This window comes from Felis catus, chromosome A3 (genome assembly GCF_018350175.1).
Source record: "Felis catus isolate Fca126 chromosome A3, F.catus_Fca126_mat1.0, whole genome shotgun sequence".
In the NCBI taxonomy this organism is placed as follows: Eukaryota; Metazoa; Chordata; class Mammalia; order Carnivora; family Felidae; genus Felis; species Felis catus.
In genome coordinates, this window is record NC_058370.1 from 139,611,662 (window position 1) to 139,625,480 (window position 13,819).

Sequence of the window (13,819 nt, forward strand, 5' to 3'; positions counted from 1 at the left end):
GAATGTGTGACCACTAATTTTCAAAGAATCAGGCCACTGAAGACCATCCTCGCACCAGCCCTGCAACCCTTCTGTCTGCCCGTCCTCAGCTCTGCTGGCAGTGAGACGCTCCCCTCCTCTGGGCCCAGGGGAGCCCCCAGACACCAGCTCTGAGGCCACCTTCACCTTGACTCTGGGTTCAAAGCCACCCACCCCCTTTATTGCTGCGAACCGAGTGCCATTCTTGCCTCTTACCTTTAGTTGTGCTGTGTTGTTTGTTCTTTCATTTATAAACTTGTAAGTTAGTCTTTTTTAAAAGAAAGACTGTCCCTGATGTGGGGGGGGGGGCAAGGGCACTCGGTGACAGCATCACTGCAGTCTGGTGTGGGGCTGGGTCCTGAGGCCCAGCAAGGACTCTGGGGGAGACGAGGAAGCAGAGCGGCTCCGTGGCTCGGTCAGTAGGATGCGGCTTCCACAGGCCTGTCAGTGGCCCCAGGGGGGCTGGTGAGATGGGCACGGGGGCCTCCGACCGTCTTCCAACTTTGATGTAAACCTACAATCATTTTAGAATAAGCTCATTTATAAAAAGAAAAGAAAATTCTGCATTCAGACTCCGTTAATTTTCCTTATAAAATTTGAGTAATTATTCAAGTTTGTTAAAACCTGAGTTTAGGTCAGCGGGTCACCTGACAATTCGTGCAAGTCTGACAAAACCAGGTGGGGACAGGAGGCTTTCAGCGCGAGACGCTCAGCAGGCACAGTGCCAACGCTCCCCACCCCCTGGCGTGGCCGCCTCCAGTTGCTGGCTCTGAGCCGGGGCCCGGCCTGGTCCCGCTTTCCTGTGGGGGCGTCACGGGGCAGCAGCAGCAGCAGAATCTAGGACTTGGGGGCCGGATTGTCGGTGTCTGTGGGGCCAGAGCTGGCTGCGGCCCTGGAAGTGAGGATGCGCACAGGAGGCACAGAGGCTCAGTAAGTAATTTGTTGCTTTAGTGAACAGCTCAGGTGCCATGTGCAGGGCCTTTGAGAAGGGCCTGAGATGCTCTGCGGCAGGAACCGGTGCCTGGGTGGCTGCAGCGTTTGGCACGAGGCCTCATCTGGCGTCAGGCTACGGTGGAGTTTGCGCAGATGCCCCACGGAGGGTGAAGAAGGGTCCGCGGTCCGCTGAACCTTCTAGTAGTTTCCAGTTAATGGTCATTCCCCATCAGCTCTCCTGGGGGTATTCACAGCTTCATCACGTCCAGCAAAAACATCAGAACTTCGCAGACCGGGGCCTGGACTCTCCCCACGTACTAGCACCTGCTTTAAGCTGGGTCCTCACAGCCCTGTCCTGGGGGCTGGTGTCAGACAAACAATCTTCCCAGAGAGGAGAGACACGGGAAGGTTGCAGAATTATTCCTACTTTTCAGTGAATTTACATTGCTACAGGGATAAGAGAACAACTAGTGGATGTTAAGGGGGCACCATGGTTTTCTGGTTTGTTAAAGGTTCTTAGGAACTCAGTTTCATATTGTGCATCACACACTGAAGAAGCAATAAGGAAAACACTTTGGCATTTGTTAAAGTAAAGAAACACAGAGAGGCCTCCCTGTGAGGTTGGAAAGGCCCCAGATCGTTTTTAGTGGTCTTTGGAAGCCCCAGGGCAAGAGTGTTGTCAGTGTTCACGTAGAATATTCTAGGACCCTGAGTAATGAGACGTGGCACCCCCACATTCCCATTGAGTTCAGAGCCCAGTCATTTTGGGGACTGTGAGGGCCTTTGGAATTTGGAAATGCACTTTGTTGACATGAAGTCTTTCTAAGGTACTTTGAAAGTAATGGTGCAAATATGATTTGCCAATGTTGACCTGAGTAGAAATCAGGCCCCAGAATGATCCAGCAGAAACAGGCATCCCAAAGTCTCTGAAGGTTGTGCGAACGTGTTGCCACATTAATAACTGCAACGTGCAGCTTCCTGACCTACGCTTGTCTTCAGTGACAATGTGTGTGGCACAGCGGATTTGTCCCTGTCACACGTAGTGCATTTATGGAACGGCGGGTGGGGACAATCAAATGCATCCAGTGTCCTTCCAGGTCCCCACCTTCACGAAGATCTCAGAATGATTCTGTCCTGAGAAGAGGTCCCGTCCCCTCGACCATGGGCAAGAGGCAGCTCACCAGGTGCCAGGACCCTGGGATCTTGGACGGTCACACCTACCCCTCCCCAGTGTAACAGAAGGCAACTCGGCTTCCTATTCTTGAAAGAAAATGGATGCCTGCCCTTGCCAGAGGTCATTAGGAGGGTGACACACAAAATGACTCGCGGCCTGTTTCGAGCGTTGTTGCTACCCTGTCAAGAGGGGATGGACGGACCATGTCCTTGTGCTGGTAACACTGTAGAGCACGGGGCAGGCAGGGCTGTGTGGGGAGAGCACATCGGAGTTTCTGTCACTGTCATTCTTGCAGAGGGATGGGCCCACAGGAAAGGTGATGAATTCAAGCCAGGTCCTGTCTGAGGACAGGAGGGACGTGGTTGGGAGACTATCAGGTGTGGCCTGTTCTCCTGTTGGGCTGAGTTCCTCATGTGAAAAAGAACACTTTCCCTGGATATAGAGAAGAAAGACGCTGGAATTTTAAAGAAATGTTGCATTGGCGAACACAACAGCTCAGCCAGGTTCAGAGTTAGTAGCTTATATAAAAGGCTCTGGCATCCATACGCAGTAAGATGCACACCTTCCCTCTCCAGGTGTATTTCTCTAATCCGAGCACTGAAGGTCAATAAATGCACTTGAAAGATTTCCAGACGAGGATGTAAATATCAGCAACTAGTGATCTTCAAGCACACGGCTTTTTCTCAGGAAAAGTGATAAGGTGTTCGTTCGTACTGACCTAGAGGCACAGCTCACATGAGGGCAAAACGGTCAATTCAATCAACTTAGGGAAACAGCAAAACAGAACAAAAACTGTATATTCAATGTCGTTTTGACCAAATTCCAGTGTCAGAGAATATACAGCCTCTCCAGCTAGTTTTGGTCTGTGTGCATGTGTGTGTATGATGATAGTAAAAAAAAAGCCTGCAAAGGTCACAAAAACAAAGGCCTAATTTAGAATACAGTACAGTTGAATTTTTTATATTGACTCCGTTAAATAAATGATGCATTTATTCTTGGATTAACCATTAACCATTGCAAACATCTTTAGGACGAAGTTCTACGCTGGACAGGTGTGAACAGAAGTAAGGTGTTCTCCCTGCATTCACCAGAGGTTTGATCTGGTTAGGGAGACACATGAGAGTATCATTTCTGTGGAGTGGGATACATTCTCTATTAGAATCCTGGACGTGAATCTCAGGAACACAGAAGAGGGGGTCCGACTGCAGCTGTGACAAGGAAAATCTGCTGCGGTAGACAATGCGCGGGTAGGAAGCCACCTGGGGGAGAGAGACTGCTAAAGGGAACAGCAGGAGGGCTCTGAGAGAAGTTGGTTTTGTCTCTGGTTCTGTCCATAGTGCCCAGAAAAGCCTGGCATACGTTACCATCAATAAGTGTAAATGAATGGGGGGGGGGCGGGAGGGATGCGCGATGGGAGGGAGGGTAGAGGCAGGGATGCACGGATGGAGGGAGGGCGGACGGGCGGATGGATGAGTGGAATTAACGAATGTGTGGACGAACGACGGAATGGGAGAGTGACATGTGAAGAACTGACTGGATCTCCTGAGCAGCCAGGAGACTAGTCGTGTAAAACCAATCCTGGAAGGGAAATCAGGACCAGATTGCGAAGGACCTTACGTTTTCTCATGACGGATTCAGTGAAAGGACTGAGTACGAGCAGGCCTGAAGCGGGGGAGGCAGGAAAGTCTGGTTTGGTTTGCCGGGGCGGCAGTAATAAGTCACCGCGGATGGTGGCCTGAACAACAGGACGCATTCCTCTCGGCCCTGGGGCTGCAGGTCTGCGATCTGGGTGCGGGCAGGAAGCCCCTGATGGGTCTCCTTGGGCCGTCTGCGCGTGGTGGTCCCTCTGTGGGTGTCCGTCCGCGACAGCAAGTCCCATAAGGACACCAGCCCCGCTGGGAATGTGGCCCATTCTGAAGACCTCACTTTCACTAACTCCCCCCATAAGGACCTTGTCTCTAGCGCATCTGGAGCTACTGGGGTTGGGACTGTAACGTGTGACTCTCGAGGGGACACGGCTTAGCCCACAACTGGCTGCACCGAGGGGCAGCAAGGTCCTCCCTCGCCCGGGTCCCATCGGGTGAGTACAGCTAGCTGGCCGTGGAGGACGGGAGGTGGGGACCGTGCATCGCAGTCCCAGCCCCTCCCCCCCGCTCCCTCCAGAAGCACACGTGACCCACACTCAGCTTCGAGCAGGAGTTGTGCGTGGAATGTGTGGCTTCCCGTGACCCACAGGCAAGTTAGACTCTCCTGTCCGAGGGAAGGTGGGACCAATTACATGTGCCAGGGGCCAGGAGTCACAGAGGGACGGAATGCAATTAGGGTAAGCCAGATTCTGCTGCGCTGACACCCGGCCCACATTTCCACTGCTCTAACCACACTCCGTGAGGTCTGTCGGGGGCCCTGCTGCTCACTGTCACCAGGACCAGGCTGCCGGGATGGGCACTCTGTGACTCCTGTCACTTCCGCCTGCGGGTGACATATTCCCACTGCTCAGGGCAGGTCCCCGGACTCTCCCCGCCTCCGCCTGGCACAGAGCAGAGGCCCAGGGACTCTGACCTCCGGCATCCAGAGGAGGGGGCTGGTGGCAGGAAGGTGGAGCACGCCTTGGGTCTTCACGTGGTCTGTGAGGCTGCACCCCCGGGGTTTGCCCGCGCCCACTCTCTCCCCGAGGGCATGCCGTCTACGGGGCACACCCGCGGGCAGCAATCCCAGGGTGGCCGAAACACGTCCAGGCCACCAGAGTGTTGGGCAGCTCCCCACTCGGGCTCTGGTTGGCCCCTGGTGGGGACGGACGCCGGCCCCGAGATGATATGCTTCTCAGTCTCCACAGTGACAGCTGGGTGCCAGTCACAGGACCTCCACCCGGAGTCACCCCTGCCTCCTGATGGGTCCTGTTGTCACTCTGCAAAAGCCAGTGAGACGCAGAGATGATGTTTGCACGGGAACAATTCGAAACCGCAGCAGTGTGCCACGGACGTGGGAGACAGCCCGTCACAGAGGCGGCGCAGGCAGAGGAGAGCACGGCTCTGCGGAGAGGAGCTGGCCGCACGTCTGTGAATCGGAGGCACACAAGCAGCTGGGGAGGGGAGGAAACTCCCTGGCCTCCCCCCTTCTGCTTCTGGAGGGAGGCGGCTCGCACAGCTGGTCCACACGGGGCCCGGCCTCTCCTCCTAACTGGCCAGTCAGAGGGGCCAGCGGCCTGGCCACCGCGACGTCCACCCGCACTCGGGGTCACCGGGTGCCCCACCCGATTCTGGCCCCACTCGGGCCCAGGCAGAACCAGGCTTTACGGGACATCTGTTCCGGGTGAGGCCTGGGTCCTCCACACCCGGGGTCCCTTCAGGCGAAAGCACTCAGTGCCCACTTACTGCAGACAGGACCAAGCACAGACCGGGTGATCGGGTCCGCCCTGCACTCCTCGATTTGCATCAGGAGTATCAGGTCGCCTGTGCTCTCGGGCCCTCGCTACTGGCCTGCTCGCACAGGCGGCATCGTCTGTCACACTGCTCCCCACGGGGGTCTCGGGGTTAAGTGTTGGCTTTGGGCTCCCGGCTCCCAACCCTCCAGCCCACACCTGTGGACCCACAATCCCAGATCTGGAATTTATCCCAGTGACAAATACTCAGACGTGTGTGTGCAAGATATCCGTTGGGGAAGGGCTGAGATGACCTGGGTGGTGGTCGGGGTGGAGGGTGGGTTCGGGGGGCGGGTGGTGCAGCCGTGCCCTCAGGCGGCCGACTCCCCCAGGCAGGGCGTGGGGTGCCAGCAGGAGGGGGCAGGGGCAGCGGGTAGGGGGACCTCCCTGCAGTCTCAGCTTTGCTGGAGACCCACGGGCCTGGCCTCGGGGGGCTCACTGCCTGGGGGAGGCCACTGCTGACTCACCTGCGCCTTGGCCCCTCTCCAAGGTGCCCGGCCACGCTGCCCTCAGCATTTCAGACAAGGGCCAGAATGACGTCTGCAGACAGCAATGAGACCACAGTCGTTTCTAGGTGTGCAAGGTGTGAGGGTCGGGGGAAGGGGCAGGAAAAGGAACACTTTTTCAAAGGGCTTTGTTTTTTACCTCTATGGCTTGAAATTTTGCCACGAGATTACGTGTTAGAAAACAATCTATATTTCTGTAAAAGATAAAAGGGAGTTTGAAAAGATCTTCTGTAGCCTCAGTCGTTACTGATTGACTTGCCAAGACACGAAGAAGATAACGTGGAATCTTTGATTCTTGCTAAAAATCGAGAGTAAGTTCACACCTACAATAAAAGCTCGCGTCGGCTCCACAAATGTGCAGTTTGCTTTCTCGCTTGCTCTGCTTGGTGATTTCACACATTGTGACAGAGAAGTTCTTTCCCTGAGACATGTGCAGACTTGAATCACAGATATTTCTGGTCGTTACGTAATAGCCCGTTACAGCATCGCGTGTCCTCTGTAACTCAGGAGTCTCCCTGCCGAGTTTTGATCATATTTCAAAAATTAGTTTTCTAGGTGTGAGAAGCGTAGGACACAACGCTGAGGGCCCAGGCCATCCTGAAGGACTGAAGGGCTGTGTGTCCAGCAGGGAGGGCGCCCCAGTGAGCCCTGTGGTGCAGCCATCTGCTTCCCTGTGGCAAAATGGGGTAACTCGCTCAGGAAGCAATAACAACCCCCCCGTTAAGAGAATTTACAGGACAACATACTGCACAAGATATGGGGGCAGTGGGGTTCCTCTGTGATAAGGTGCCCAGACATGAACAGTAATTATCAACAGACACTGAGGACTGAGGACACATGGCACACTGAGGACACATGGCACCTGTGTGGTCCATGTGTGGTCCTGTGTGGAAGTCCTTATGACATCTTTACAGGGCACGTGCCACCATTTCCTTTTTCAGATGGGAATGCTGAGTCTCAGGAATACGTTAAGTTACTGCCACTAGTTGGGACCTAGTCGGTGTTGGGTCTTCAACGTAGGGCAAGTCTTATTTCAAAGTAGCTTGCATTTGAGGGGCTCCTGGGTGGCTCGCTTGGCAGACGCCGTCCAGCAGAGGTGACGGACCGGCCTGGCGGTGAGGGTGGCGATGGCCGTGCAGCAGCATGAACTGAAAGCAGACGGTGCCAGCCACAGGCTCAAAGGGGTCAAGACAGTAAAGTTCGTGTTTTGTGTATTTTGCTACGATTACAAACTCCAGGATCGGTGGTCTCTGCTTCCTGCTCTCCGTCCTCACTGCGCTTCTGTGCTGCCTCACCACCTAGAGGCCCCCGCCCAGTCAGCCCGCCCCAGGCTGTCCTGGCCTCACCTGAGCTGGGCGTGGGCGGCCTCCCCCACGAGTCAGGTGCAGGCTTCCCGGCTGGAATGTGTGGCCACTGCTTTCTGCCAGTGGTACCTGCGCTGCACAAGCTTCACGGTTGTGGTAAATCACAAGGGAAACTTCTCGGAAGCATCACTGGGCCTGTATCGGTTTGAAGAATGTCTTTCTTCCTGGGTTGGGGGCAGCCCTTTGGCCAGGGTGACGATATTCCCGTGGAGTGGCTTACAGCAGGCCCCTAAGGGACACCCAGGCGCCAGCCCCTCCTGAATCCACCCACTCTATCGGATGTGCTGGAAGCTTCCGGAACCTTCCATCATGAGAGCCACTCACAGGCTCACTGATGCCAAGTGCCCCATGCCCCCCTCGGGTTGGCTTACATCCACCTGCCAAGTGGCACACACACACTCTTTTTTCCATGTCGTCACTGTGTTCCAGAACATTCTGTTTCTTCTAAGAAAACCTCTCAGACAGAGGTCATTGACCTTTCTGCTGGCATATTACTGACGCTGAGCGAGAAAAGATAACAACTCTGGGGGTTGGTCCAAGGCACTCCTGGTGGGAGGCTCTGGAAATGAGTTTCTGGGCTGCTTCCCACACCTGTCAGGACGGGCGCTGAGAGTGTTTTACAGGGAAGGCCTGGGGTGAGTAAGCATAGATTTCTCCAAATTTGGGCTGCTTCACAGAGCATGTCGACACTAAACAGGCCGCCTGTGATGGGGAGCTATGCTCAGCGTGTGTGCCAGTCAACCCTCTAACGGTGTGGTTGCCGCGGACTTGCCCCTTGTGGCCTTCCAGCTTCACCCGAGCGCACACGCTCCACACTCACTAAATTATTATGGGACCCTCACATCTCTGACACTTTTCTTCAAGGTCTTGTCAGGCATTTATCAGGTCCAGTTTGGGAGAAGACCCATTTCTGCACGCGGCTCACTGTCCAGACAGGCCAACCTCCCTCCAGCCTTGGTGTCTGATCTGAAGAGCCGTGCCCAGAGCAAACCTGTGGTCCAGGCTGATGCGGCTTAACCTCCGGGTTTGGGTTCAAGGTGTCTCGTGGCTGCAGCTGCTCAGGTCTGGCACCTCCAGCCACCACCTGCAGGTGACGTGGTGGGCGTATGCGGGACTCCCATCAGCACCAAGCCCTGTGCCCTGGCTCTCGGGCTCTGGAACAGACAGGCCCGAGCTGTGGTTTCTCCCACCTCCTAAGCGAGGACACCGGGGTGTAGAGAGGTCATCTGCTCCAGGCTGTGCAGCTCGTTAACCCTGCAACATGGGCTCAAACTCTGCATGGTTTTAAGGCACACACCGTAACCCACGTCCGGAGCTCAGACAAGGATGTGATTTTCCAAATCAGAGCCTTTGCTCACCTTGTAGGGTGCCATGATGTCGGCCTCTGTGGGCTGACATGTCTTGCTTGAAGACGTTAGTACGCTGTAAAATTTTATTAGTGTATATAAAAGGTAGACTTCAGGCTTTTACACAAAATAACCAAATTACCAAAAAAGTTATCTGTCTAGATACATTACGCTTTCTTTCCAGTGCGATCTGCCTCCCAGATGGAACCGTGTACTCTGTGAGGAGGAGTCGGTATGTCCTGGTGCAGCTGGGACTCTGGCTGTGGGACTGGAGTTCTGGGGTAAACCCTGAAACTTGCATGGAATAAAACTGGAAGAATCGACTATTTTCCTTTGATGCTGTGCTCAGGTGCACAGGCAGGAATCCTTTGTGAGCTCTGTGACCGTAAGGATGAACAGATACAGTGTCACGGCACTGCGTGATGACCAACACGGCCATTTATTCTTGTCTCAGGTGAGACGAGGCGCCCTTGAGGAAGTCATGGAACAGATCAGGCTTTCCTCCCTTGGAAAAATTACTTTTGAGTGTTCACAAATAAATGGAAAAACAAACAGATTTTTCCTTGACCTTTCGCGAATTCACATTGGATGTCTCTACAGAATCAATTTGTCAACAAACTATGAGCCCAGGCTGTTGATTCAACTCTCGACTCCCACGACTCTGTTCTTCAAGACATAGCATCTGAGGTTCAGCGAGCGTGAGGCGGCCCTCACGGTGCCCCTGATGAGACTTCTATGAAGCCTGGTATCTCCACTTTTAGAGTTACTCCCTTAGGCTGACTTAAGAGACCGTGGCCCAAAGACTCTTTATCAGACGTGAGCTTCTTGACCAGAAAGTTGCAATATTAACAGGCATCTTTAGGAGCTCCCGTGGAAATAAAAACAAGATCTGTGGGCTCAGGCGCAGCAGGCGCAGGCAGGTGCGGGCTGCTGGGGGGAGGAAGCCTGGAAGCGGAAAAAGCACCAAAGGGAAGATATAGCAGACGGGGCTTCCCCTGCCCCCTCACGATTGCCATGGTGGCTAAGGCCGGCAGAGAGCGCCAGCCAGGGTGTCACAGCCGCCAAGGACAGCATCTGGGGTGTTCCCTAAATCCCTCTTTTCTGGCTCAGATTTGTCTCTTGTCCCACGCGGTTGCTGGAGGGCGGGTGCAGGAATCGGTGTGCCCTGGCCAAGCCACAGGTGGATGCCGCACCCAGGACGGGGCTGGGGTCACACCTGAGAGTCCCCCTCACTGAGCCTGTTTAACCTCCTGGCCTTCACTCTGAACAAAATCCAATACCCCTGGTTTATGTCGCTTACCCCAGGCACTTTGGATTTCCAGAATCAGCGCCAAGTGTCTGTGCTGAGTCATGCCCGGGGCGCTCGGATCTCAGTGTGCTGCCCTCAAAGACGAGGACGACTCCCACTTAAATTCCCCAGAAATCCTCCAGCCGCCTAGGCACCGTCTACTCAGCCTCTACCTGTCCAAGGGGTGTAAGGCCCTCAGCTCTTCCAGAAACTTCTGATTCACACAGAGGTGTTCTTCACCCTCCTGGCAAGCAGAGGTTCACGAGCCACCCCCGGGGTGCCCAGAGTTTCACACGTCTGTCTTTCTGTCACATGTACTTCTGCACATTCCCACCTACTTGTCACTTCCCGGGCAGGTCACATCTCAGAGGGGGAGTTACTCTCCCTGGGACGCGTGAGGCTCGGGGAGATTTAGGAAGTCCCCTTCCGCGGGAAGAGCCAGCCGGCCACTCTGTGCTCCGAGGCCCCCTGCCCTGCTCTCCCCACGTGTCCGCGGCTGGACGGCAAGGGCTTTGTTATGTGAGTTCTAGCTCTCAGACTCTCGAGCCTAGAAAGTGGTCAAATCTGTGCTGAACGGCCCGATGGATGAACGAGGGGGCTGACGACAACACGACACCCAAGGAAGCCCAGCAGTCCCCGCACTTACCCCCTGACTCCTGGGCCCCTCCCTGGCCTCCCCGCCTGTCTGGGATTTGTAGCCCGAGACTGAGCCGCCCGAAGCCCCGTCCACGCATCTTGCCCCCCCGAAGATCTCTGCTTTCCTGGCGTGCTCCACTGGGGACACCGTACCTGCCGGCTCCCCTGCCCACCCCCACATCCTGCGGGGCCCAGCGCGGAACAGCCTCTCTGGGCTACCGGGGCCTTCTGCCTGGAGTGGGAGGTGCGAGCATGCTGGGAGTAACGAGCGGACACTCATCCTCCCCACAGATGCGGGGGGGTGCCACATTCCAGGCACCTGTGTGTCCCCGGCCCCTAGCATGTCTGTACACGGCAAATGCCCAGGGAATGTTTTCTGAATGCTACGGCTGGAAGGCAGAATAAGAACACGTTTGAGGCCGCAGCTGATGGTGCCGGGTTACCAAGGTCCAGATGAACGAACGCAGCCATGTTCTAATGAAGCCACATTTACAAAAACTGTCCACGGATCCGATGTGGCCCACGGGTTGTGGCTGCTGACTCTTGCTTTCAAATAACTTTTTTTTTTACACATTTATTTATTTAGAGAGAGGGAGAGACAGAGAAAGAGGGAGAGAGAGAGAATCCCAAGCAGGCTCTGTGCTGTCAGCTCAGAGCCCGACATGGGGTTTGAACTCACAAACAATGAGATCATGACCTGAACTGAAATCAGGAGACAGACACTCAACCGACTGAGCCACCCGGTTCCCTGTGCTCTCGAACAACTTAAAGATGCTTATTAATAATAATAAAAAAATAGAGACAACCAGTCAAATTATTTACACCCTGAGTTTGAAATTAGAGGGAATGAGTCAAGAGTGACTGAATCATTCTCTGAATAAAATATACGTAAGCGAACACCAGCAATCACCCTGAAGTGCTCAACTGTGGGTCTGGCTGCACATTCCGGGCACTTCCACGGTTGAGTCACTTCTTGAACGTTTCCTTTAGGGTGGGATCAAGGCTCTGGGGGCTAAGCTGGCAATAATTTCATCAGTTCTGAGGATGTCGGATCTGAAGCCAATAAGGCAGAGCCGTGGCCCAGGCCCATGGCCCGACCTTGCATTTTTTAAATGCGTCTAGGCTCACTCTGAGCTCTTATGAAGGCACAGAAAATCCCTAACTCCTAAAGGAAGAAGGTCACATGACATTTCATAAGGCCGCTGGCGAACCTCTCTCATCTCTGCCGCCGAGCGTCGGTGAGAGAGGGCTTTGCACAGAAATCCCCAGATCGGCTCGAAGCCGATTTCTAAAAAGGCTTTTCACGAACCATGATGGGCGGTGGTCCCCACTTACCTGCAGGGCTCCCGAAATCTAACCCCCCCCAAACCTATGGGGATACGACTCTACTTCTGCGTAGGAGTCACAATATACGGTAACCAGAGAGCCCACCTGAGGGCAAACAGGAACTCTGGTTTACCTGGAGGAAACACTGTGCATGTTCTTTGTGTTTCGCATTTACCTTGAATTCCGGTTTCAAAGGAAAAGTTTATTACTGGTGAAAAGATTTTCTTGGGATAAACACATATTATTGAAGATTCTCATCTCAAGTAAACTTACTGTTAGGTACCAATAAAATATATATCCTTTCTCCCGGCCAAATTCTGTTTTGGACACACAAACTCAGTCAAACTGATGTTTGTCCTACTGCTCTGGACTAAAAACAGTTGTGTCCTCACAAGTTCACGTGTTGAACCCGCCCCCCAGCGTGGCTGTGCGGGTGATGAAGGCAGGAGGGTGGCGCCTGCGTGATGGGGGAGTGGTGCCCTGCAGCAGAGACCCCTGCCGGCCCCTGGCCCTGCACCACGTGAGGACACGGCGAGAAGTCGGCATCTGGGAACCAGAGCGGGTTCCCCGAATCTTCTGGAGCCGTGACCTCGGACACCGAGCCTGCGGGACCGAGGAAGTGGACGTCGTTGTTCCCACGTCACCCAGTCTGTGGCTCCTGAGCGCAGCCCGAACGTCCAAAATGCTCACTCCCCGGCAAACTTCCGCCGCCTTACCGAGACTCCGGAAATCAAGTGACGAGGTATCTGCCTTTGAGTTTTTAAACAAACACACAGAAACGAGAATTACCATCTAAGCCAGTTTAGGGAAAGCCTGCTAAGGCGGCGCGATTACAAACTGCCGAGCTATGAAACAAACCAGCTTCCTCAGCAGGACAGAAACATCCGTGAGTCCTAGCACGTGGTACAGACTTGGGTTTACTACAAAGCGTGTTGTATCACGGGGCGATTACCTGTTTGGAACCGCTCTTCTGTCCACGTGCTTCTGAAAAGTGCAGCCGGAACGGGAAGTGCAGTCCCACCAGCACCGACACGTCGGGGCCTGCTGTCACCTGTGTCCAGGTGCCTGACTCGGGGCCGGTTCAGCCGTGCACGCGCGCTCTCCAGCAGAGCGTGCTCTCCAAACGTGTGCGTGCTCGCTCCAGGCGGGCACGCTCTTCAGCCGGGCGGGCTGGCTTCTCGCTGGCTCGTTCAGGCGTGTGCGCGTGCTCTCCAGCCCTCTGTGCGCGCTCTCCAGCCGTGTGCGCATGCTCCTCCAGGCGTGTGTGCGCGCCCTCCAGCCCTCTGCGCATGCTCTCCAGCCATGTGTGCCTTCTCCCGCTGGGCGCGCCGGCTCCTCCAGGCTCGTGAGCTGCACCGGGGCTTCGGGCTCCGCACCGCCCGGCACCGACGGGTCATTCCACGGTATATGTTAAATAGTTGAATCCAGGGTCGTGCTTCCACCTCAGACTTCCACGTGTGTCTCATAGAAGCCTCTATGAGCCCGGCTTGGATCTCCTTGGATTTACAGGGTGGACTCTTCCTCAGGACGTAAGTCGGGTAGGTAGTGTCTTCTGAACCGTACACTGTCCTTTTGCCCCCCGGCTGAGGCCTGCTGAGAGCTTTACAGAGTTTTTGCTGTGCATTTCACCATTTCTGCTTGCGACTTAGCCGTGCTCTTCCCGTGTGGCTGTGCGTCCGTGCCCGGCGGTCAACCCGCGGAGCTTGCTGCGGCCAGGACCCCCCGGACACGCAGAACCTGCGCCCGTGGCAGCCTCCACGTCCTTCCGGGGTTTGACACACACGGAAAACGCTTTTCCTCGGCGAAGCCG

At 55.0% G+C, this 13,819-nt stretch overlaps 1 long non-coding RNA gene across 1 annotated transcript; it reads right to left on the bottom strand.

Moving 5' to 3' along the window:
* Positions 1–6,216: 6,216 nt before the first annotated feature.
* LOC123384656 lies at positions 6,217–13,163 on the bottom strand. The gene is made up of 2 exons (XR_006596117.1): positions 12,962–13,163; positions 6,217–12,759 (listed from the first exon to the last, which is right to left on the bottom strand). It is a non-coding gene; the product is annotated as an uncharacterized LOC123384656 (long non-coding RNA).
* Positions 13,164–13,819: the final 656 nt, after the last annotated feature.